We start from the raw sequence: 26,816 nt of genomic DNA on the forward strand, positions 1-26,816 counted from the left end.
GTGCTCTTGAAATTGGCTCAGCTCCTGATATAAGGTCTATATGAAAGTCAATCTCTCTATGGGGTGGCATTCCTAGTAGCTCTGAAGGAAACACATCTGAATATCCCTTAAGGATAGGATGGTCGTCAATCAATGTTTCCTTTTCATCCTCTTCCTCTCTATCACTGATGGTGATGGCAAATAACTAGCATCCCTTTCACATGCTCCACTTAAGCTGCATTGCGGAAATCATACGAAGGGACATAGGTCTCTGAATCCCAGTGATTACTATGGGTGAACCATGATCATCCTCACACTTGATCTTTTTCAGGCGGAAATCCATCTTGGCTCTATGGGCATAAAGCCAATCCATGCCAAGTACGATGCCATATGATCCAAGTGGTGTAACTCTAAGTTCTACTAAGGTGGTGGTATTGCCAATCTAAAGTTGACATGCCCTAACCTTTGATTCCACTGACACTCTAGCCCCTAAAGCTAACTCCACTTCCCAACTGACACCTTGTCTAGTTGCCACTAGCCCGCAACGCTCCACAACCAATGGAGATATAAAGGAGTCAGTAGCTCCTAAATCAAATAATAAAGATACACTGCTACCTCTTATCTTACCTGCAGCCTCAATGACTGTGGCCTGGTGCTCTGCCTGGCAATTGTTAGCCACTGAGAAGACCCTATGGGACCTGCCCATATCTCCAACTGTAGGCTCTGATGTTTCCATCCTCTGATTCACTGCCATCTGACATTGAGGACACTTTCTGACCATGTGCCCCATGGCCCCACATGTGAAGCAAGCACTGCATGCTTGAAACTGGGTGCCCTGAGGCCTAGAGAAAGACTGTCCCCCTATGTTGCTAGAACCACTGTACCCACCCCTGGAGGACTGTTGAGTCCTCACTGGTGGTGTGTAAGGAATCTGGGATTGCTGATCTCACCTCTGACCCTAATACTACCACTACTTGGGCTTTGCGCCCTGCTGACTCCGTGGAGGCCTTTACCTCTAGTTCTACCATGACTATTGTAGAGGAGGGGGTTTTGAGATCCCCAATGTGTGTCTATTATTACCTTTCCAATGGGGTTTTTGAAACACGTATATCTGGGGTATAGGGTTTTGGTTCTGGAACTGATCCCTTGTATCCTGTGGCCTGACCTAAATCTCCTCTGCTATCAAGGCCTTCTCCATGGAAACCTGAAGGCTCCTTGGAGTGGAAATCCTCACTGGTCTTGCTATGCCGACATTCAACCCTCTGATAAAATGATTGACGAGAAGCTTCTTATCTTTCAGGTAGTCCACGTATGGCAAGAGCTCAAAGAACTTTCTCTCGTACTGGGTCTTTGAGAGACCCTTCTACTGGAGGTCATGGAACTCATCTATCCTACACTGTCTGTAATGCTCTGACAAGTACCTCTCTCTAAACCTCTCTATAAAAATCTTCCATGTGAGTGTATCAACAACTAAACCACACTTGTATTCCTCTTGTCTCCACCATGTGGAGGTCATTCCTCTCAATAGGTGGACTGCTACCCATGCCTTTAGATTTCCCTCGTAGGAGTGTAATGCAAAGCACCTATCTAGGCTCAAAAGCAAGCCTTGGCTTCTACCCTGTCGATAGATCCCCCAAAAGATGGTGGTTGGAGGCACATAACCTCTCTGATTAGATCCCCTGGATCCCGACGTGATCTCTCATAATACACTAGCTCTGCTACTAGAGGTGGTCCTGGTAGGTGAATGGACTTAGGCTCATGCCCAGCTTGACTCTCTATGGGATTAGGAGGTGGACTCCTACTCCGTTCCCTATCTACCGATCTATGGCTCCCTAAGTTCTGATTTTCAACATGATGATCCTCTGCTAGAAGCCTATCCTAGACTATCCCTATCAGGTACTAAAGTGCTAATAAGTTGTCTCGGTTTGGGTCAACTGACCGTTCAGTAGGAGCCTCTGGGTTTCCTTCTGAAACTGATTCCTCCCTATCGACCTCTTCACGTGCCATGCTTTCACACCTAGGACCTCTACCATGTCTGCCAGCTTGTTGCATAGTTGGAGGCATACTTATGAGAAAATAAAATAAAATGAATTAAATAAATAATTTTTATTTTTATTTTTTTGAAGAAAAATTTAATTAATTAAAAATAAATATAATATAATAAAATAAATTAATTAACTAAATAAAGAGAAATGTAATGCAGAAAGGTTCGTAGTGTTGGAAACCTTGCTCTGATACCAAAATGTCATGCCCAAACTTTTGGGCACGAGCGAAATAATTTAATTTTTTAAAACATAACCTAATGAAGCTAAGTTTATTAAAATAACATAGTATCAAGTCTTGTCTTAACTATGTTTGAATTCTTCTTCAACTAATGTTAAATTAAACAACTGTATTAAGTAAGTGGGATAATCTAAGTTGCATGCGGGAAATTAACTCTACAAAGAATTTATTATTATCTCATTAATTAATTAAATAATAAATTCATTTAAGCAAAAACCCCTAAATTAATTGACAAGGGATATTATTAATCTTACTCAATCTTTTTAATCATTGTAGGAATTAATTAAATTAACTCTAGTAATTAGATTTTTAAATCCCATGAGTTATTTTAACATTAATTATAATGTGTCTAAAGGGCTAAATAAATCCACAATAAAATCTGCCCTATAAAGTTTAATCTAGGCAAGCCTAAATTTAGGTGAACAAAAAAAATAATCCCCTATGGCCAAAATAGCTTACAAAGTCATTATAATTTCCTATAAGATTAAACTCAAATATAACTTAAAATTTAGAGCATCATATTCACATGTTTAAATAAACATATATAAAATATGAATGTTTAAATAAAATAACTAAATTAAAGTTCAATCTATACATTCATATTTTTAACTATATATATATTAAACACATATATTTTTATATGTGGATATTTATTTTCTAAACAAACTTTATAACAACAATAACCCCTGTGCCCTAACTAAAACGTTATAAAATTACCCCACCCTTCACCCTAGTTTTCTTCCATTTTATTGTCTTACCCTAGCCCTATTTTCGGGCTAGGGCTTTAGCTATGTTATTTTTTATTTGAGGGTAGGGTGTGTGTGTGTGTGTATCTGTTGTTGCAGGGTACAAGAGGCGGCGGCCATGGAGGGACTTGAAGGAGGAGCAGAGGAGAGTTGAAAGGGTATCGGGTGGGGCATCCCTAGATGCCATTGTGTTTCCCCACAATGGCAGTCGGGCACCACCCATTGTGGGTAAACACAGTGGTGATTGGGTGCCATTCCACTGTGGTTACCCATAGTGGGAGGCCCCCGTACTGACCATTGTGGTTGCCCATAGTGGCGGCCCCCATGCCGACCACTGTGGGTAGCCACAGTAACGGCCCGAGCCGCACCGACCATTGTATTTAAACATAGTGGGTTCGGCCCTCGAAAACCATCGTTTATTTTTTTTTATAAATTTAAAAATTATTTATTTAATATATATATATATATATATATATTAGATGCATATGATATCTAGGGCTAACTTTACTATGCAAATATATATTATTATTTTTTGAACTTTTAAACAGATTAATTAAAACTGTCAGATTTAAAACAATGTATTTCTTTTTTAATTTTAAATACCTTGTTGCTAAAATTAGAGATAGACTAATTAACTTTAGATTTATTTTTTGCAATAAATAAAAGGGAAAATAATAGAATTTAACAAACTATATTCAACAACTACACTAGTCTAGAATCATTTAAATTAACCTTAGAGATAGACATGTTAAATCTATTAAACCATAATTAATATTTGGAAATAAATATTTAGGATTGATGCTTAATTTTCTCTTACTAACATGAAAGTTTTTTACTTTACTCATTTCCATTATTTCAATATGCATAAGGAGATAAAATGAACTTTTATTTTTAAAACCAACATGCATACAACAAATATTATTTCATTAACTATAGGAACTTAATCCAAAGATAAACATTTCATTTTTGTAGTAATAGCTTAATAAAAATAATGCATTTCTTTAAAGCATATTTAAAAGACAATATAGTCAACATTACAAATGGGTGAGATACCCATCTAGTCTCTCATTTCTATTAAATGAGGATTTTAAACAAAATGAATACATTTATTTTTCAAATAAATACAACATATAGCTTTCCTTTTTCATTGTTGCAACTAAAATATAAAATATCCAATTCCTTAATCTTTTTCTGAAAATCAAGTAAATCCAGCAACTCCTAGCTTGTTTTCTTCTTTTCTTCCCAAGCAATCCTGCAAATAAATCATAAGGCTTTGACCATGGAGTGCTCACCTCCTAGCCTAGGCTTACTAGAAACCACCCTCGAGCTTGGAGAACCAAACCCTAGGTAGGTTACACGCATGCAAACACAACAAGCAAGGGAAAAACATACAACCAACACTTTCCCAACCAAGGCTACACTTCATCACAAAATATGATTGTTTTACATGGGTGGTAGTGGACCAAATACTCTAAGGAGACTGCAAGAATGGTTGATTACAAAGCCACCTCATGGAAAACAAAGATATATCATAAGTTCATTAACCCAACATCCTTATGCCCCCCAAGGCATTTATGCCATACTTTATCCCCTTATGACCCCCAAATGCATAAACCAGGCCATGAAACAAGGGTCACATATACACCCCTTGAGTTTGCTCTCATAATGAGAGCCTCTCACTCAAGGGATGTCAAACTCCTACCATCTGCAAGACCATCCTAGTCTCCCAAGAGTAGAAAGCCTTGGTTACTCCTAACTCATAAGAAGTGCATAAAAGAATAAAAGATAGGTCGCATAATAATTGTCACAAAAGAAAATACAAGAAAACAACCTCTACATACAAACAATCTTTCCAACATAAACATGCAATGTAAAAAGAAACAAAAGGATAAGATGAACCAACCTTCAATCTGCCCAAAGGTTTGCTAGAACTAGATTGAGCATGAGTAGCCCAATTCCACAAATCTTCCTTCTACACTTAACCAAAATTCTATCCGAAAACTGTTCTTTTCAAAATTCTCTGATCTCCAAAAATGGAGAGTGGGTGATTACCCACAAAATCTCTAATCCTTGCCTAAAAGGACCTCAGTGAGAGTTCTCACAGGTTATTAAAACTGAAAAAGGAAAGAGTAAGAGAAAGCAGGAAAAGGATCTCTCATCAAAAAGGAAGGTTATCTAGCCTAGATGGCACCTTCTAATTTCAATTTTCGCTCACCTTAGGAAACCCACTTTTTGAGGTGATTACACAGTCACATGGGAGTAGACACACGCCTAAAAATAATCCTAACCTATAGGTATACCTTATGGACTTTAGGAAACACCTTTAAACTACCCCTAGGCATCCATTTGACCCCTTATAAACCCATCTGAAGTTAACTTTCGGGTCAAACCTGAGTTGACCCCTCCAAAGACTCTCTACCCAAGGAAAATTTAGAACCACATTCAAATGTTTGAAAAAGCTATGGTTGAAATAACTCCCTCCAAGAGACAAGTCAAAAATCAAGACATAAATCAACACCTATGTCAAGTGACACAATAAAATACTTACAAAATTACACATGAAATTTGTCTCTTGTTGGATTTACACAAATTAATAAATTTAATTTAACACACACACAACATTTACTTTCACAAATAAAATACGATACATACGAGGTGTTGTCTATCCAAATAGACGACCCCTGGCTTTACGAATGTACATAGGTCTAGGTTTGGTTCTCCATAATATTTCCATGGTCACATGGATAAGTTTCCTGCACATATCAATTACACATTAGTACTTCCAAATAATCTCATATAAAATTAAGCACATGAATAAGAATACATGTCAAACACTCTACATACAATTGACATTAAACAAAATCAATATATCTTATATCAAAATAAATCCACATAAGTAATTATCATAATCCTCATAATTTTTCTCCATACATAAACATGCATCTTATTTCTATCATCATAGTAAAGTCCTGCAATTCCAATAATGACATACATCATCCCAAATTTATCCTATTCTAGAATCATATAGAGTTTTGTATCTATAATGCATAGAAATGAAGTATCAATATATATCAATGTTATCCAAATCATGGAATCATATAAGTTCTAAATCCATAATGCATAAAAATAAAGCATCCATAATAGTCTCAACATGAAAATCACTGAAATGCTAGGATGAGCCGGGGTAGGGCCTCACATCTCTCTTGTATTTTGATCATTGTGTTTGTATTTTGACAGACATGACATCCTTTGTATATTCTGACCATTCTTGAGATATATATATGGCACCAATATTCTGATCCACATGTGATGTGTTTATGGATGATGATTTATGCATTGATATGATGTTTCTATGAAAATGATGTGATGCTTAGATAAATGCTTTTGATTTGATATTGATTGATGATAGTTGATGATGATGTGATGCAATGATATAATGATATGTTTGTTGTGATGATTGATTTGTGAGATGCATCTTGAAAATGAGATGTATCTTGAAATTGAGATGTATGATAATGATAGGATATGAGATGTATCTTTAAATTGAGATGTATGATAAGGTATGCAACTAATAATATGTAACTAAATGCAAATTTACATGGTATGTAACTATTTGTAAAATGATATGCAACTAGTTGATCATCCTCATTCTGTCGTTTGTCATTCCTGAGTAGTCGCATGTTTTTGCTCTATGTTTGTTTATCATCATTGAGTGTTTGATATGTTGGAAGTTTATACAAGCATAATGGTATAATTGAACCATAATGACCTGAGGAAAACTTACATGGATTTTGATAGTACAAGATGGAACAAGCGTCAAGTTATAATTGAACCAAGATGACCTGAGTGTTGCTTACATATAAACAGACAAGATTGGACCATTTTTATGCACAAAGTGGAACAATGTCTTTAGTGATATGTTCATATTCACGTCTTGAGACAAAATTTGCATAGTACAAGTGATCGCCTCACAGACAGAAAACCAAAAAATATTAGACCCTCCAGCCACTTTCTCTAGCTCGATGCATCGTTTAGAAAATTTAGGAGATCCAATAATTCAAAAAGTTTAAGTGCAAAATAGTCAAAACTTTATGTGAGATGTAAACAAATTATAATTCAGAAAATCATCCATCATGTGTGTGTCAAAATTGTTAATAGGATCAGTGTTTTGTTTTCTCGGTTGATGAGCTGTTGTTTGACAGGATTTTCTTGGTGTGTTGCAATTCTTGTTTTCTTTTTGCTGGAATGCTTGAAGTCAGAGGAATGTTTCCCTATTTATAGATACTAATCAATGTGGATATTTATAGTGATTACCAAGCGATGGTGGATATAAAGAAAAGATCTTCATATAAGCAAGGACAGTGACTACGCTAAGTATGTCTGGGATAATGTTGTGTATAAAGTGTTGGGTGATGGCCATTAGTTATGACTTTGGATGAAAAATATATGAGTAATGATAGATATAGGAGTTGTTCTCTCACAAGTAGCGCCTGTTGCCAAGTTTTCACCACTTGTTTTTATTGCACTTTTTGTTGTTTTGAATTTTTTGTATTTGTCTAATTTTTCTTTTTTTTTGCATTTTTTACTTTTTTTGTGCATTAGACCACTCAAGTATAGTAATTCTTCGGATTGTTAAGTTGATAGGCACCTGATCCATAGGTTGATATGATAACATAGAGACACAACCAGTTAGGTTCAAACTTCCCTTTCTTTTCTCAATCCTGTTGATTTCTGGGATTTTCTTTGAGTACAAGATCACCAACTTTAAAAAATCCTAGGGATGACTTTGTGGTTGTAGCTTCTCCACATGCACTATTGGTACTCTTTGAGGTGATCATAGGCATGCTACCATTTTTCATCCAAAAGCTCTAGTTATTGCAATCTATTGACCCGATACTCCTCATCTAGAATGAGACCTTTCAAAGATACTCTGAGTGATGGAATCTCTACCTCAAGAGGTAAAATTTCTTATGATCCATATACCAAAGAATATGGCATAGCCCCTTTAGGTGTTTGGATGCTAGTCCTATAGGCGCAGGGTGTTGGATTGAGTTGCACATGCCAATTCTTTCCTACATCATTTAATGTCTTCTTTAGGATTTTCAATATTGTTTTATTTGATGTCTCTACTTGACCATTCCCCTATTGGTAGTAAGGTTTAGAGAAACGATGTTGGATTTTGAACTATTCACATAGTTCTCATACATCATAATTTTTGAAGGGATGCCCATTGTCTTTGATGATGGAACTAGGAATGCCATATCTGCAGATCAGATAATTGAGAATAAATGAGGCAATTTGTTTTCCAGTTACTGTGGTCAGTGGGACTGCTTCAATCCATTTTGTGAAATACTCTCACAGTGATTATGAACTTCTGTCCACTTGAAGAGGAAGGATGGATTTTTCCTACTAAATCAAGTCCCCACTGACAAAAAGGCCAAGATGTTGTAAATGGATGCTATTCCTGTGTTGTTGCATCGATAAGATTGCCATGAATTTGGCACTTAGGACATTTCTTTACAAAGAGTTAAGAATCTTTTTCCATTGTCGGCCAGTAATATCCCATTCTCATAAATTTTTTAGTGAGAGTAAGACCACTTGAATGTGTGCCACAAATACCCTCGTGAAGATCATGTACAGAAGAGTCATATTCTTTATGATCAAGGCAACAAAGAAGAGTACCATCTAGACCTCGATGATAAAGGGTATCAACAGTTAAGGTATACCGGGTGACTTGCCAGATAGAGTTACATTTTTGGTTACATGATAGGTCAATGGGTAGGATATTAGTTTAAAGATATTCATAGATTGTTCCATATAACGGAGAGTCTGGACTGGTTAAGGCATAGATAACATGGATACAAAATTGTCATAGGCTAGGGAAAACAATTGCTCTACCAGAAACTCATAATGACTTTGTTGCTTTGGAATTTGTAGTAGTAAAGCGATAGTAGCCATTGCATCGGTTTCTCTGTTGTCCAGCCTTGGTATTTTCTCGAAGGTGATATGTACAAAATACTGTTTGAAGTCATCTACCATTCTTTTGTATGGCAGCATATTGTCATCCTTTGTCAAATATTCATGGTTGATCTAATTTATAACTAGTTGGGAATCTCCATAGACTTTGAGTTCCATGATTCTCCATTCTACAATCATTTTGATTCCTATGACCAGTGCTTCATACTCAATGATGTTATTTATGCATGGAAACATGAGTCTATATGATCTTGGTATGGTGTTCCCTTTAGGAGTGAGTAACAAGATGCCAGCACCTAAGCCATGTTGAGTGTAGGAACCATCAAAATACAAGGTCCATTATTTGGGTGTAACAGTAAGAACATCTCTATTTGGAAATTCCACTTTCATTGGTTGTTTATCAGGTAGGGGTGCTTCAGCTAATTGATCTGCAATTATTTGTCCCTTGATAGTCTGATGCTCTGTGTAGTGGATATCAAACTCGTTGAGAAGAATGACCCATTTAGCTAATCTTCCTGTAAGAGCTGCTTTGCTAAGTGAATACTTGAGAGGATCAATTTTCGCTACTAGCTTGATTGTGTGAGCTAGCATGTAATGTTAGAACTTTTGAGAGGTGAAGACTATAGCTAAGCAAGCCTTTTCAATGAATGTGTAATTGAGCTCATAGCCATTTAATGTCCTACTGATGTAATATATGGCTTGTTCCTTGCCTTCTTTCTCTTCTTGTGCTAACAATGCCCCCAGTGATATGTTAGTTGTTGATATGTAGAGGATGAATGATTTTCCTACTATTGGTGGTACCTGAACTGGTGGATTCATTAGATGTTGCTTGTTTTGATAGAATGATTATGCACACTTGGCCTCACATCTGAATGGTATGTTCTTATGTAGCAAATGATTGAATGGTAGACTTTTATCTACTAGTTGGGCTATGAATCGCCTAATTGATTGGAGCTATCCTTGTAGAGATCTGAGTTGGCTAATGTTCTTTAGAGGTGGCATCTCCATGATGGATTTTACCTTCACTGGATCTACTTCAATGTCTTTTGCTAACATGATGTAGCCTAATAATTTGTTTGATGTCACCCCGAAGACACACTTCTTAGGGTTTATCCTGACTTGGAATTTCTCCAATCTTTGAAAGATTTTATTTAATATGCCCAAATGTTCTGCCTGGGTAAATGACTTAGCTAGTAAATCATCCACATAGTCCTCCATGAAGGTATGCATCATATCATGAAAGATTGTCATCATTGCTCTTTGATAAGTTGCCCCAATATTCTTTAAGCCAAAAGGCATGATATTCCAACAATACGTTCCCCAAGGATAGGTGAATGCTATTTTATCTTGATCCTCTAGAGCTATCTTGATTTGATTATAGGCAGAGAAACCGTCCATTAATGATAGCATTGCATGGCCTGCTGTGAGGTCTACAATTATGTCGATGCTGGGCAAAGGAAATTCATCCCTTGGATAGGCTTTGTTAACATCTCTAAAATCTATGCATATTCTGATGCTTCCATTTGGTTTTGAAACTATCACAATGTTTTAAATCCATTCAGCATTGTCTATAGGTTGAATAAATCCGATGTCTAATAGTTTCTTTAGTTCAACTGTGACCATTAGTGCTACATGTAGATTCATCTTTCTTAGTTTTTTCTTGACTGGCTTAGATCCTGGAGAAATAGATAAATGATGCATGATTAAGTTTGGCTCTATTCCGGGCATATCTGCATAGGACCAAGCAAAATTCATTTTCTTTTCTTTGAAGAATCTGATAAATTGGTTTTTCTTCTTCTATCATAGATTATGCTAGGTGTATGTTTTTAGCTGCTTCTTCTTTACCAATATTGATTGATTGAGTGGGCTCAATCAATATGGGTGATTGCTCCTGATACTGTTTAGGAATTGTGTCAAGGCTCCCATCTTTAGGTTCCTTAAAAATGTTTTCACCTTCAGATGCATCCTTTATTTTGACTTTTTTGTGATCTAGTGCTGCCATTGACTAGTTTTTAGCATTAGATCCTTTATTTCTTTCATTTTTGCATCTGAGAGACTTGGCACCCTCCTAACTGCAGATATCACTATTTTGTTTGCTAGTAGATTCTATTTCTAGATTGACTATACATAGGTAATGGATAATGGATTCATCATCTGGAAATATGGGTAAGTCATGGTGTTCAGGTTCATCCCAATCTATGAGATCGGGAAATAGGAGTGGTAAAGAGTCATTGGGTGGGTCGAGGTTGGCTGCAGCAAGTGTCATGATAGAGGTATCATTAAAATTGGCTGGGATATTGGTTAATTTAATGATATTATTGAGGTCTTCGATGGTATCATCCTCTGTGTAAACTTTCTCATAGTGTTGCTACTCATTTTCCTTAGCTTCATAGATATGTTGCGGACCAAATTCAAGTAGTCTAGACTCTGTGTCATGTCCTTGAGAAAGGGGTGTATGAATAACACCTTCAGGGATATCTTCCATTAAATTTGAACAATCTCCCCATTCATAGTCATTAGAATCAATCTCAACTGTGTTGTCCTAGAGTCTTTCAGTGCTGCTGACAAGTATGTTGTAAGGTGAAAGAGATCCTTGATAATTGATACCAGTCTTGTAGTTTTCTCTGATTCTGTATTAGAAATTTCTTGTACTCTTTGCATCTATTCATATATTGTTTCTCCTTGGGGAGTAGTAATTTCTTCAGGAGGTGATTCTGCCTTATTTTGAATGGGTTCTTGAACATGGTGTACTTCCTCATAGGATGCTTCTTCTCTTTGAATGGCCAACTCCTCTTGTTGTTTCTCTTTTTCTTGGTGTTCTCAGTCTTTCCTTATTTTTTCTACTACTTGGTGTAGTGCCTCTTTCCATGATTCCTCATTGTATCTCTTCTTTTCTTTCCACTGAGGTTTTTAATATTTATTCTTCTTTTTCCTTGGGGGTAGACTATGTCCATATCTCAGTCTTGTTTTGTCTCTAGAAAACTGTGAAGGAGGGTCCAATGGTTCTATAATGCCTTCTTAACGCTTTCCTATAGGTCCTTTTCCATTGTATCCCATTTGTTGCATGATCAGGAATCCTTTTCCATACTATTATGTTGGTATGGCTACCTCCATAGTAGCAGCTCTGACTTATTCCTCATCCTTTTATAGCCAACTAAGGATGTCTTTCTCTTTTGATTCATGTGCTAGTGTGCCCAATTCGATAAATTTGCCGTCAAAATTGGTGATGGGCTACGTTGCTTGATGTGTTGATGTAGAAGGTTGCCCGTGATTTTTTGGCGATGTTGGTAATTTGGTTAGACACATGGGTTTGAAAGAGTATTCTCCCATGCCTTGCTCTTTGATTTTCATCTTTTGTTTGAAATCCATGGATAGAGATTTGAGTGTTTCTTGATGATGATTTAATGCTGAGGAAGTTTGAGCTTTCCTGTTGTGTGGAACCAAGTTGTCTTGGGCTGCCCCCATGGCATTGCAATATTGAAAAGGGTTATTATCTACTAATATTGAATTCTCCTGTCCATTATATGGGTATTTGACACACTGATGGTAGGTTGATGGTACTTCTTGCATTTCATGTATCCAAGGATGACCCAATAAAATATTGTATGTTAAGTCTATGTCTAATACTTGGCACATAGTGTCCCTTTGTATAGGTCCTACCTGAATAAGTAATATTATTGTTCCCTTGGATGATCTCTCTTCATCATCATATGCCTTGATGGTGATCTTTTTGTGTGGATCACTAGATTTCTTAGAGAATCCCAATGCACGGATAAGTTTTAAGGTACAAATATTGAGACTAGCTCCTCCATCTATTAATACTCTTTTAATTCTGTGTTTGTAGACTAAGACTTCAATATGAAGGGGAGTATTATGTGGATGGCTCAAGGAGATATTATCATGTTTGGAAAAGGTGAGACCATCGACCATTAAATCACCTCTATCAATCATGCCTTGAACAATATTTTAAAGCCTCATACAATCATTTGTTTGATGTCCTTTGTTTTGATGAAAATCATAGAAGTTTGAGTCATTCCACCAAGGTGGTTTGACCTGGGGTTTAAAGTTGTTTATGGCTGGTAATGTGATAATCTTGTTTGCTAGGAGTTCTCAGAATGTTGATTCTAAGGATTGTCCCAATGGTGTGTAAATGTGTCTATTTTGGAAATTGTTGGTGTTACCCCTTTGATTTGGATTAGTTCCTCGGTTTGTGTTGTTGCCTTGGTCATTGTTGTTAGTATTTAGATTTGAAGGTCCTTTATTGGTATTTGGTGGATAAGTGTTAGTGCCTTGGTTAGCACTCTTTTGATTCTTGGTAGCCTGGGGATTACCTAATAAAGCCAATACTAGTTGTTTGGACTTCATATTATTAGCATCAATTCCTCCCTCATTAACAATGTTTTTTTTTCTAGTCCAAAATCTTGATTTGTCTAAGGTGTTGTTGTTGTTCTGGTTGTTAAAATGAGAGTTGGATGAATTAGTTCCTTCTTTGAAGAACTTCAATGTTCCTTTCTTGATACATGCCTCCTCTACCTGGATTCCATTTTTGATTAATTTGGCAAAAGATGGTATGCACTAGAGCTTGAGTAGATAACTCATCTCACTATTTAGATTGTCGATAAAGATTTCCATCTTTTATTTCTCAGGCACATCTCGAGGGTATCTCAAAACCATACGTCTCCATAGTTGAAGAAACACCATGAATGTTTCATTGTTTTTCTATTTGGTATTACATACATCCACTATGGTGATTGCATGTTGAATATTGTAGGAGAATTGCGTGATGAATTTATTGACCAACTCGTCAAAGGATCTGACAAGCAGTGTAAGTTTAGACAACCACTCCATTGTTTTCCCTCCCAAACTTCTTGGGAACAACCTCATCAGATAAGTGTCATCATGAGAAAATTCAAGGCTCATGGTACAAAACTCCCTAACATGATCACGAGGATCACTCTTACCATCATATTTGTCATATTTGGGTATGTCTAAATTCGGGGGAAAAGGTATCATGCTTAATCTCCTTTCAAAGGGGTAAGGACAAATTTTGTTTAAGGAGTATCATACTGTGGTCCCCTATTGCATGTCCTGCATTTGTCTCTACAACATTTGCATTTGTTGTGTAAGAGCAACCATGGGCACATTTGTTTGCTGAGGAAATGGTTCTTCTCTTTCGTTATCCCTAGTTTGGGTATGGGTGTGTTTTGGTATGTTATGTTGTTCAGGTATGTATTGTTTAGGTTCACATGTCTCCTCTTCTCTTTGTTGTTCTTGATAAGCATAATTTTGAGACCTTGTCCTAAAGATTTCAGTGGCAAAGTGTTCAGGAATCCTAACTCCTTTTCTTGTTAGCATGAACATGTATTTTCCTTTGTCAGCTTCTATGAGTATTTCCATAAGTTTTTGGAATGAGGGGTTTTCTTGAAATTCTTGAATAAGCTCCTTAGTAATCTCTATGTCCTCTAGATTTGGATACTCAAAAGGATTTGATAATCTTTGACCCATACTGGACTCTGGTTGTGGTTCACTTTGCTTGTTTCATTGAGAGCAAGTGACAATGGGCATCTAATAGAAACTTTCTATGACAAAGGGGATGAACTCCTCTTCTTCATGTTGTTTGGAGGTTGGTGGTTCAAATTGAGCTATGTTATAAGTGATGCAGACTTCTGGGAAGAAAGTTGGGTTGATCTTTCCTCCATGATTCAAGCGCTAACTAAATGCTGATTTTTGGCAAAAGGCTTTGCTTCTTAATGGCTCTTTGTCAAATTTGATTGAATTATCTTGAAGATATAACCACATATGATAGAGAAAGGTGCGATGTGATTGTTGTCATTCAAATTACACCCGTAATGCACAAGTTGAAAGCTCAAGAAACTTGGTGACTCATGGGATAATTCTCAGGCCTGTGGGTTGCCTATAGTGAGAATTAACCTCCAGATGAAGGGTTGGTTCCCTGTGAATACTTCTAAATCTTTAGTTGAGTAAAGGGATAGGAAAAATTAAAATGAAACTTAGAAAGAAATTGCAAATGATAAACGAAGGTGAAGCATCAATAAGATATCTCAAAATGATAGAGGTACAATCCTAAAAACACCAATCTGCACAAATAGACTTCTGGTTCATAACACATAAATATTTCATGCAAAGGATTTAAACTTCAAGAAATTGAAAGGAAAGAAAAATTTCACAATCAACCAAATGAGCCCATTTATCACAATGCACAACCTATGACTTACAAATGAGATAGAAAATTCAAAGGTTATCTAGACAATAACACAATAAACTAACTCTCAATCAAGAATAAGAAAATGAACTATAAAGGTATAAAGCATAAGCTTGTAATTTTTATTCAGAATTCTATCATAAAACTGCATATGAGCTACAAGAATGTATTATTTGCTAAAACCAGCCAGAGAATCATCAAGAACTGGTGAAGAAAGATAAAAAAAAATTTCACTTTATACCAAAGCCATCCAAAAGGTAGAGGAAAGATAACCCCAAAATGATTGAAGATGAACTCCCACTGAAAATATCCCATCTAAAAACTAATCCTCTCATAGAAATAAAAAGCCACCAAAAAGGCTCAAAATCATGAGAAAAAATCATGCAATTCAGTTCAAACTCTTAGTCAACTAGAAGTTAACCCATATGGCACTCCAAAATAATCCTTATCACCTTAAGATCATGAGAAAGACTCATGCAACCTTTCTCTAAGTTGGGTAATTGGACCTCAAACTACTTGATGGATTTTCTTCTCATTTCGCATGGATCCCTGGACGCTACTTTGCCAGCCACCACTTTCAGCTTCTGACTGTAACTAGCATTACTTTCTTCATTGGGTCATCGGGTTAGCATTGAAACACTTATTTTGATGGCTGATGATACGCTCCATTTCACTTGCTTTTCTATTGGGCCAGTCACGTGTCACATCCTGGTTGGTTATCCTTAATCTGCATTCTTTATTTCTTCATCTAAATTGCTTCCTTAGCGGGCCCCACTACTTGGTCGCCAAGTTGCAATGAATAAACATCGTGCATCTTCATCATGTGGTATAGAGACCACCACTAGATATTCAGGAACCTACTTTCTTTTTAGTCTTTTGTTTGCTTTTATCTTCCTGGGCCCACAGGAATGAGATATGCTAATGAACTTTGAACTATTGAACCACATTGAACCGATGAACTTTGAATCGGTGAAATTTCAAGTTCAAAGTGGACTTAAAAATTTATATATCCACTCGTCTATAGCCTTTTGCAACGTGTCAGCCTTTGATTTGCTCGAGGGTCCACTTTGTCTACCATCTGGACCGCCATCTGGACTGGGTCTGCCTTGATTCCTCATCTACTCTCTACCATGTGGCCCATTTTCATTCCCTTTGAGCCCACCTGGACGGCCACATCAGTAGTCACCAAGTCGCATGAGATAACCAATGAGACCTTTTATCTAGTGGTATAGTGATGACCGTTGATCTAATTTCAAATTTCTCAATCTTTAACCCCTTAGCCACTCACCTCCCCTTTGCCTTTTCCGCACGTGCTTAGTCTCCAAGTCACTATGATAACTGGTGAGCTTCTTTCTATAGCAGTATAGAGATGGCCCTTAAATCCTTCAAATTACCATTGATCTTTCCTAAATGTGTTCGACCTTTAACCCCAGCTGATCTTCTCTCGTGTTGTGTGTCAACGTGTGTCACCCTCTGATTGGCTCATGAGATCTACCTGGGAAACATCTATTTGTCGAGCCGCCACGCGTCCTGCTTTGTCAGACCTCATTATTTCGGCCAGAGTATTCCTTTGGTGAGTCACTTAATAGTTTCATCAAACTTAAGGTTTCATCAATATTATTATGTCGATGAAACTAATCCTTTGGTGAAACTCTTTCAGGACTCATCGCGGCCAAGATCTGCTCTATGTCGTCCACCCGTGCCATGTCATCAACCACTGGACTACCACCTGTCTTGCTGCATGTCACGACATGTGAACTTGTGATTTTCTTAGACTCCACCTCGACACCACCTGGATTGCCACCTAGATAGCCACATCATCAGTCGCCAAGTCATGACAATAATCCGGTGTGCATCTTTTCATTGCGACATAGAGATAATCATTAGATCTTTTGCCTGACCATTGGATGTGATCAATCTGCTCAATCTTTACCTTCTTCTTTATAGTTTGATGCATAATTTGGGTCATCTTGAGATGTGCGTGCATGTGGGGTCCACCAGGCCACGAGCTACCTCTTCTTGCCAAAATATTGTAAGCTTTGACACTATAGTTATATGTGACTTTGGTTTTAAATACAATAAAATTCCTCCACATGGCCAATGTGGTATAAAAGGTCCTCCTTCCTAGCGACTGAAAACTGCTTGGAAACTCTAAGGCCTTTTAAAACCCTCTTTGGCACCCAAGTAAAACTTTACGTAGGTTGAATGCATTTTTCTCTAAGTTTCTTTTGGTCTTAAGGTTTTAAAAGCCACACAGTTTCATTTGCAATGGAGCATAGATGTTTCTGTGATCTATAGCATACTGAGCTTAACCCTTGTTGAAGCCACATTTTAACCCACATGTTGTCTTACTTTCCTATATCTGCACATGAAGCGAACAAATTAGATAAAAACAATATATTTCTAATTTCTTGTTCATGATTTGACCTTCTCAAAAAGCGTGCAAGGCTTAATTAGGGAAACAAATTTGATATGTGCAAAATTTGATAACATTTTTGGCAACTTTTGTGGAGTGTTTGCCTACTAAACACTATAGACCAATCATGGCTTATCCATTGGGCTTATGGAGTCATTTTAGCTCTCTCTCCAAATGGAACTTCTTGAAAATCCAGTTGCTCTACAACATGACAACAAAACAAAACAGGAAAACTAGAAAAAAAAACAAGTGGTGCTACCTAAAATAGAAACCACAAAACTGTGCATGAGCACTTATTGAAAAACATAACAGCAAAAATAGAATGTGTACCGACACTTATTAGCTTAAATGAAATCTCAAAGGAAAGCTTTGAGATGAATCCCATTAACTGGGATTGGAAGGGTCTTACCATTCAACTTTGAAAGTTGAAAAGCATTATCTTGCTTTTTCTCAGTAATGATGTATGGGCCATCCCATATGGCATCAAATTTAGTATGCTTTCTAGGCTTACTCTTTAATTCATCCCACTTCAAAACCAAATCTCCCTCATTGAAAACTCTCTGAGCTACCTTTCTATAAAAAAACCTCTTCATTTGAGCTTGATGATTTTCAATAGTCAACAATGCTTGCATTCTTACCTCCTCCAACTCTATTAGTTCTACCAACCTAACCTGCATGGGTTCTTCTTGCAACATTTCTAGCTCTCTAATCAAAGTATCAGCCCACAATGCATGTTTCAGCTGAGTGTGCCAAGTTCTCTTATTATCTTCTATTGTCATCTTGATTATCCTAATCAAGTTTGTATTAGTAGACTCAGTTTGTCCATTACCCTAAGGGTAATAATTGGATGAAGTACTCAAAAATATGTTTTTTTGGACAGCCCAATTAGTAATCTTAAATCCTACAAAAGCTAATGCATTTTCCAAAATAATAGAATCAAGGATACCAAACCTTGCTACTAAGTCTTGATAAAAGTTTAGCACTGCACTTTCATTTACCTCTTTCAAGGGTATAACTTCAATCCACTTGGTAAAGTAATCAGTGGTTGTCAAGATCCATTTATGCCCAAAACTTGAAGGTGGATTGATGACTCCGATAAAATCAAGACCCCACTTCATGAATGGTTGTTCAATTTGAACAGGTTGTAGGGGTAAAGCTGTCATCTTCTATTTGCATGCAAATATTGCACAATTCTTCCATTTACTTCCCCAAGCATAGGCATCTTTATGCACATTAGGCCAAAAATATCTTGACCTCATGATCTTTAATGTAGTAGTATGTGGTGCAAAGTGACCACCAACTGGTCCATTATGGAATTCCTCTAATATTCTCTTAGTTTGATCTGAATCTATGCATCTTAAGAATACACCATTAAAATCTTTTCTAAACAAAATTCCATCCAAAATGATATAAGGGATAGATTTAAGTCTATAGTATCTTCATTTAGCATTGCTCAGGCCTTTAGGACATTCACCAGTCTGAATAAAATTCTTCATTTCTTGCACCCGACTTGTAGGAGGTGTTGCTACAACAATTGGCTCATTATATTCATGAACTAGGACAACTTCTTTACTTTCTTGTTCGATGTTTTCATTGTGACTAGCGAGTTGTTCACATAATCCCTTACCTCTAATCAGCTTCATTACCTTTATATTGACATCATACTCCATCACTTTCATGATCCAACCAACTCTTTTGTCATTAAGATCTCTATTCAACAAAAAATCTTTTATACTCGGATGAGCAACCATTAGGTGAATTTTGTTATTTGAAAGCATGTGTCTAAATTTCTTTAGACTTCTAATGACTGCTAATGCATGTTTCTCAATAAAATAATAATTTGGTTCATACCCTTCTTGGCCTTGGCTGAAGAATGCTATTGGTTGTTCCAATCCCTCATCATTCTGTTGAAGCAACATAGCTGAAATAGTATCAAAAGTACCAAAAGCATATAATATAAAATCCTTTGCAAAGTTTGGATTAATCAAAGTAGGTGTTGATGCTATGGCAGTCTTAATTTCTTCGAAATCATTCTTAGCCTCTTTGGACCAGCTGAAAGTAACATTTTTCTTAAGCATGCTAGTCAATGGCTTCAAAAGAAATGCTATATTAGGGATGAATCTCCTTACAAAATTGATTCTTCCTATAAAGCTTTGAAGGCCTTTCTTATGTGCAGGTAAAGGCAAAGCTAAAATAGCACTTACCCCTCTTTGGATCTATGGTTATTCCATGTTTGGAGACAATATAGCCCAACAACTTACCCTCGTGTATGGCAAAAATGCACTTTTTGGGATTTAAAGATATTCCATATTCTCAACACCTTTCAAAAATCTGCCTTAAGTGAAAAAAGTGCTCATCCACATGCTTTAAAAAAATGGTTACATCATCAAGATAAACCAAAACAAATTTATTTATAAGACTTTGGAAGGCTATCCATTGCCCTCTAAAAGGTTGCTCCTGCATTAGATAAACCAAAAGGCATTTTCCTATATGCCATTGTTCCCCATTTTGTAGTAAAGGAAGTTTTAAATTGCTCATCTTCTTTTATCAGAATCTGATTATAACTAGAATAACCATCAAGTAGTGAAAATCTATCTGGACCTGAAACTACTTGTAAGATCTGCTCCATTGAGGGTAGCAAGTAATGATCTTTTAGAGAAGCTCTGTTAAGATCTCTAAAGTCTACATAAAGTCTAAGCTCACCATCTTTCTTTCTTATGTGAAACAAATTTGAAACCCAAGATGTATTCTTTATAGGAAAGATGATATTACCTTGGATTAGCTTGTTTAGTTCTGTCTTCATGAGATGCTCGAGTTTTGGATTAAGGGGCCTTTTATTTTGTCTAACAAGCTTGGTATCAACTTCTAGCTCTATGGTGTGTTAGGCTAATACGGGGTTAAATCCCTTCAAATCTTCATACTGCCATGCAAATACATCATTGAACTCTTGACAAAGAAAAACAAACGCATGTTTCTCATCAGTTGTACATACTTTTCCAAGCTTTAATAACTTATCTCTGAAGATTTCAATAGGTTCATAGTGCTCCTCTTTAACTAGCATGCTGCCCTTTTCCTTTATCACCTGATCATCAGTGTTAAAGATTGACTCAAGGGTTACCAATCCCTTTGGAAACTTATTAGTTTTCAATTAAAGAATATAACTTTCATATTTCTTTACAAACTTATGTTGATTACCAGCTGCAAATTCAGCCTCTTCAATAAGAAAATTAATAATTGTTCATCTGAATCAAAGACTTGCCAATTGACACTGTTATCTAGAATTGAAGGTCTAACAAACACTTGGACATATTGTTGTCTTTCAATATTGCTTACCTCATCTGGTATGTCAAATCGAGCACCCAAGGCAACCCATGTATCTGCTTCCTTATTCTGATTTCTAAGCACTAACAACAGATTGAAAGCATCAAATTCTTCAATTAAGTCCTATATCCTATGCTTATACATTTTAAGGATATCATTTTTAGTTATATTGACACCTCTTACTTGATTTACCACTAGCTTACTATCCCCAAATACTTGCAAACACTTTACATTTATTTTTCTAGCCCATTCCAATCCATGTGCAAGTGACTCATATTCAACTGTATTATTAGTACAGCTAAAAGAAAATCTAAAGGCTGAAAAGTATTTCTTACCTTCAAGAGAGATTAACATAACACTGTTAGGATTCCCACAGATACTGAGAGGGGGGGTGAATTAGTATCTAACCGGTAATAAGATTTTCTTAACTTAAAACATGTAGAGCATATTAATACTATGTACTGGTAAACAGAAAGTAATGCAATAAACAGAGAAAAAAACAACCACATGAAAAACACACCATAACACAATATTTTAACGAGGAAACCCAGTGTGGGAAAAACCTCGGTGGGATTTGTGACCCACAATATTCACTTACTAGCCAATAAGAGAATAATACTGCTACAAGAGGGGCCTGCACATGCAGGAAGGCCAAATGCCTAGAGCTCACTACTCAATTACAAAATGGGAAGTCTCACTATGTGAGGCCCTACCCTGACCCATCCTATCTTTTTAGTTATTTTCATGTTGGAACTATTATGGATGCTTTATTTTGATACATTATGGATATAGAACTTTATTTGGTCCCACAAATTTGGTAATATTGATATATATTGATGCTTCATTTCTATGATTTGTGGATATAGAATTTTATATGATCCTAGAATAGGGTAACATTGAGATGATGTATGCCATTATCTGATTTGTAGGACTTGATTATGATGCTAAAAATATGTTTGCATATCTTGTAAATGGATCAAATTTTGAGGATTATGATGAATTACTTATGTGGATTGCTTTGATATGCGACAATCATATTGAGTAATGTCAATTATGTGCAGAATGATTGTATTTTATTCTAATTATGTGTTTTATATTATATGAGGCTATTGGAAACTACTAATGTTTAAATTGAGATGCGTAGGAAATAATCCATGTGACCATGGAAATATTATGGAGAATCAAGCCTAGGCCTATGTGCATTCGTAAAACCAGGGGTTGTCTATTTGGAGAGACAACTCCTCATATGTATTGTATTTTATTCATAAATGTAAAATGTTGCATGAGTTTAAATTGTATTTATTGAATTGTTTAAATCATTCAAAGGACAATTTCCATGTGTGTATTTGTGATGTGGAATTATTTTGTAGTGTCACTTGACACCTATGTTGTATGTTGTGTTGGCAATTTGTCATGTCACCTTTTTGGAAAGTTTTTTATTTTTGTTAATTGTTATATCTCCTAATTATCCTTGAAGGAACCAAGATATCTAGGTTAGTGAGCCACAAGGAGGGTCAACTCAGAGTTGACCCATAGGTTAACTTTAGGTGGACTTTCTAAGGGTCAAATAAACTCCTAAAGTCAATTTTAGATCATTTTTATTAGGCCCCATGGGGTACCTATGGGTGAAGGCTGAAATTGGCCATGTGTCTTTCCCTTAGGGCTTGTTTAACCACCCAAAAAAGTGGTTTTCCCAAGATGGACGAATTCCATCTATAGGAGTGCCATCCTTGGTAGGATAACCTTCTTGATAGGTGTAATCCCTCTTCCCCATTTCATTCCCCTCCTCTAGGTGCCTTGGTTAGGGAGTGTGTAAGACCTAGGGAAGGCCAACCAATGGGAGCCCCTCACTCTATCCAAGAGGTTGGAAGGAGTGAGAGAAACCTTCTTAGGATAGGAATGGAAGCTTAGTGAGCTAATCACCCTCCTCTAGGTGCCTTGGTTAGGCAAAAAAGATTGAGGATTGGGCTGCTCTTCATCAAGCTTTCCCCTAGAATACCCTTGGCAAAGTCAAGGTTGGTGGTTTCTTTTGTTACTTTTCAATATGAGAATCTATTGTATAATGCTTGAATGGAGAATGTTGTATTTTATTTGTGTTATACTTATGAAAGCTTTATGTGATTCTTGCTTATTTTTTGTTTTATGCATTGTTGTGTTTTGGGGAGTGTCCAAGACCATCATCCCTTGGGAGGGTAGATTGGTCTTGGGGGTGGAAGGAGTATGACAGCCTTAGCGTGAGAGGCTCTCATTATGATAGTGATCTCAAGGGTCTGCCCATGTGACCCTTGTTGCATTTTTGTGTTATTTCACTTGGGGACCATAAGGGGAGCAAATATGGCATGTTTGCCTTTTTGGGGGTCATACAGAGGTAGGGGTTAAGAATGAGTTTTGGTTATGTTTTGTTGGATGCCATGAGTTGGCTATGAGTTCTATCTAGTAGAGTCTCCCCTAGGGTACTTGGTCCACTTCCACCCTAGTAAAACATCACATTATGTGATGAAGTTTCAGCTTGGGAAGGGAATGTGTTTATGGTGTTTTGTTTTCCCCCTTGCTTGTTGTGTGTTTTCTTGATTGTAACCCCATCTAGGACTTGGTTCTCCAAGCTCAAGGGTGGCTTCTAGTATGCCTAGGATGGGAGGTGAGCACCCCATGGTCACAGCCCTATAATTTTGTATGTAGCTTGCTTGTAAGGAAAGCTAGGAGTTGCAGATTTGTTTGGTTGTAGAGTTTATTTAGTTGCAGAAAAAAGGAAAATATAATGCTATGTTTTGTTGCAAAAATGTAAATAAGGAGCATATGTTGTTTTTTTAATTTTCTATATAAAGAAATGTATTATTGTATTAAAGTCCTCATTATTGGAATGAGAAATCAATTTGGTCATTCCACCATTGTAAAAGCTGACTTTTGTATTTGAATATACTATGAGAAAAGTACATTTTATTTAAATTCTGAAATCTATAATGTTGTTGTAAATATATTTAATTTTGTTTGATAATGAGTTATGTATTCTGTTTATTCTGCAAATTTTAAGTTAAAAAAAAAAAGAGAGAAAATCAATGTGTGACTAAGTAATTTCCTGCAGTATTAAAACGTTGTTATTCTACCATTATTATCTCTGTTTAGGCATAGCTGAAAGTAATTTACTATAGATAAACCTGATAGAATGATTGTAAGGAAATATATTGTTGTTTTAACTTTTATATTCTGTTATTTATCTTCCCCCTTAGTATTGCAGAAAATGAGCCTAGATGTAATAATTTTTATTGAAATGAACTATATGAAATAGTTAGCATGATGTGCATTTTAGTTACTGTCATAGTTTCCTAATGCTGCATATTGAAAATAAATCACACCTAGGAAATGAAACACACAATCATTGAAATGCTATCATTATTTTTATCCAATTCTATAAGCTTTAAAACAAAAAAAATATATATGTATTGTTGTTAAAAGAATAGGGCCTGCATGATTAGGTGTTAATTTATTCAAAAAAAAAACCAGAGTTTTCCAACCCTAATAACTTGATATATATATATATATATATATATAATCATGTATTTAAAAATATACTCAAAATGAAAACATTAGAATATGTTCAGATCTGTTTCTATGTACATTTATATATATATATATATATATAAATAAATATATAAATATACATATAGATATATATAAATATATCTATATATATATACATATAAATATTTATAAATATATATGTTTATTTTATTTAAAAAAATTCATACAAACAAAATTTTTCAAAAAAATAATGATTTGTGGGGGGGGGGGGCAAAACCCTACCCCTCCTCATGAGAGATATTTTGGGCCGCACCACCACTATGGAAGCCCACAGTGGGTGGAGTTGAGTGCGCCACTGTGGGAAACCATAGTGGGTGGCATTGGCATCATCACTGTGGAAACCCACAGTGGGCGGAGCCAAGTCTGCCACTGTGCGCAACCATAGTGGGCGACGTCAGTGCCACCACTGTGGGTGTCCACAGTGGGTGGCATTGGGGCCACCACTATGAGCTTCCACGGTGGTATCCCTGTGTTTGCCTCCCCTCCCTCTTCAAATCCTCTTCACCTCCCATGGTCGTCGTGCCCTAATCTGACTCTTTTCCTACATACACAAACACACACACAGCACAAAACAAAAGAAAAATATAATACAATAAACCCTAACCCATTTTGGGTTAGGGTATAAGTTAATAGAAAGAAAATAAAGAGGTGTTAAAATAAAAAGAAAATGCAACCCTAACCCAATTTCGAGTTAGGGTTAGCATTTTAAGAATAAGAGATTTTAAAAGAATTTAAATTAGATGTAAGGAAAAATTTACTCAACCCTATTTAGGGTTTAAAATTTGAAAGTTTAAGTTAAAATAAGAAAAAAGGGGGGGGGGGGAGAAATGCCTTTCAATTTTGGAAAAGAATTTCCCCCATATAACTTTAGCAATATGTGTTATTTAAATTAAAAAATTCATTAATTCGTTTGGGAAGAGATTTATATTTTAGTGTGGTCTTTTTCTTAAAAATTTAAAAGGTAGATTAATATCAATTACATTAATCATATAGTTGATTTAAATTATTTCGGCTAAGGACACTTTACACTTATTTATTATATTTCATTTGTATATAGTCATTAAAGTAAAAATTGGAAAAAAAATTATAATTGAAGATTATTAAGTATTTTTAGGAATTCTTAGCCCTTGAGGCCAAGATTGGCCAGATTAATTATATCGTCAAATTTAAAGGTTTAGGGGAATTAAAACCAACTTTAGCTTAATATCAGATTTAGTTGGCAAACGTCATTATAGAATTTCAAACCCTTATCAGTTGAATTTAAATAATAAATGTGCGTGTGTATCAATTAATTAATAGCATTATCATTATCTTTATCGGGAATGATTTAAATGCATTTGACATAACTAATTATTCCTCATTTTTAATTAGTGACAACTTAATTAAGATAATTGAACCAACAACTGATTTATGACATTAATTAGTCTCCACTAAATAAAGTTGCTCATTTGAGTTGGTTAACTAATCCAACCTTAGAAAACAATTTTATTTACATCCTACTTAAGACAAAGCTCTATTGAAGTTATTATAATGTAGGATATGTTATGAGTTTATGTGTAAAAATATATAATTTGTTGTTCCATTTTTTTTGACCAAAAGTTTGGGCATGACACACTAACTTACAAAATGGATTATACAAATCCAATGTCTTGTACTACTTCAAAGTAGCATCTACTATGCCAAATTCAGTACTGGTTTATAGCTTTGCTTCTTACATAAACCCTTAACCTATAATTCACATAATAGGTCTGTCTTATTTCACCTAATCACATTCCTCTATCCTTTCTCAAATTTTATACAATGATCTCTCTTATATAAGAGTCATTTTACAACTTGCCAAGTTGGCTTACAATGATTTTACAATAATAAACAAAACATATTAACAAAAAAATTCCTGTTGGCTTCTATGCCGGTATGCTTCCTTTCACTATTGGTGTCGGTGGTCTATGTGCCAGTGTAGAATCTAACTTTGCTAGTGCCGGTAGATTGCCTTGTCAGTGACATAGGATTGTAAGTTTTCCATCAATGACAAAACCTTCAATCACCTTCAATGTCTCACTGGAGTGTGCATTTGCCAACAATCTCCCCCTTTGGCATTGATGGCAACACTCATGAGAAAATTCAGAAGTGTATCCAAAAATTGAAGTCCAAAAATTGTTACCAAAAATGTGTGCTCCCACTGAGCAGATGATCCCTAAGTTATTTGATTTTTCTCATACCACTACTCCCCCTTCGACATCAATGACAAAGGTTGTCAAAGTGTTAATAGAGTGTAGTTTTCTATTTCAACCTT

Source organism: Cryptomeria japonica, chromosome 5 (assembly GCF_030272615.1).
Source record: "Cryptomeria japonica chromosome 5, Sugi_1.0, whole genome shotgun sequence".
Lineage (NCBI taxonomy): Eukaryota > Viridiplantae > Streptophyta > Pinopsida > Cupressales > Cupressaceae > Cryptomeria > Cryptomeria japonica.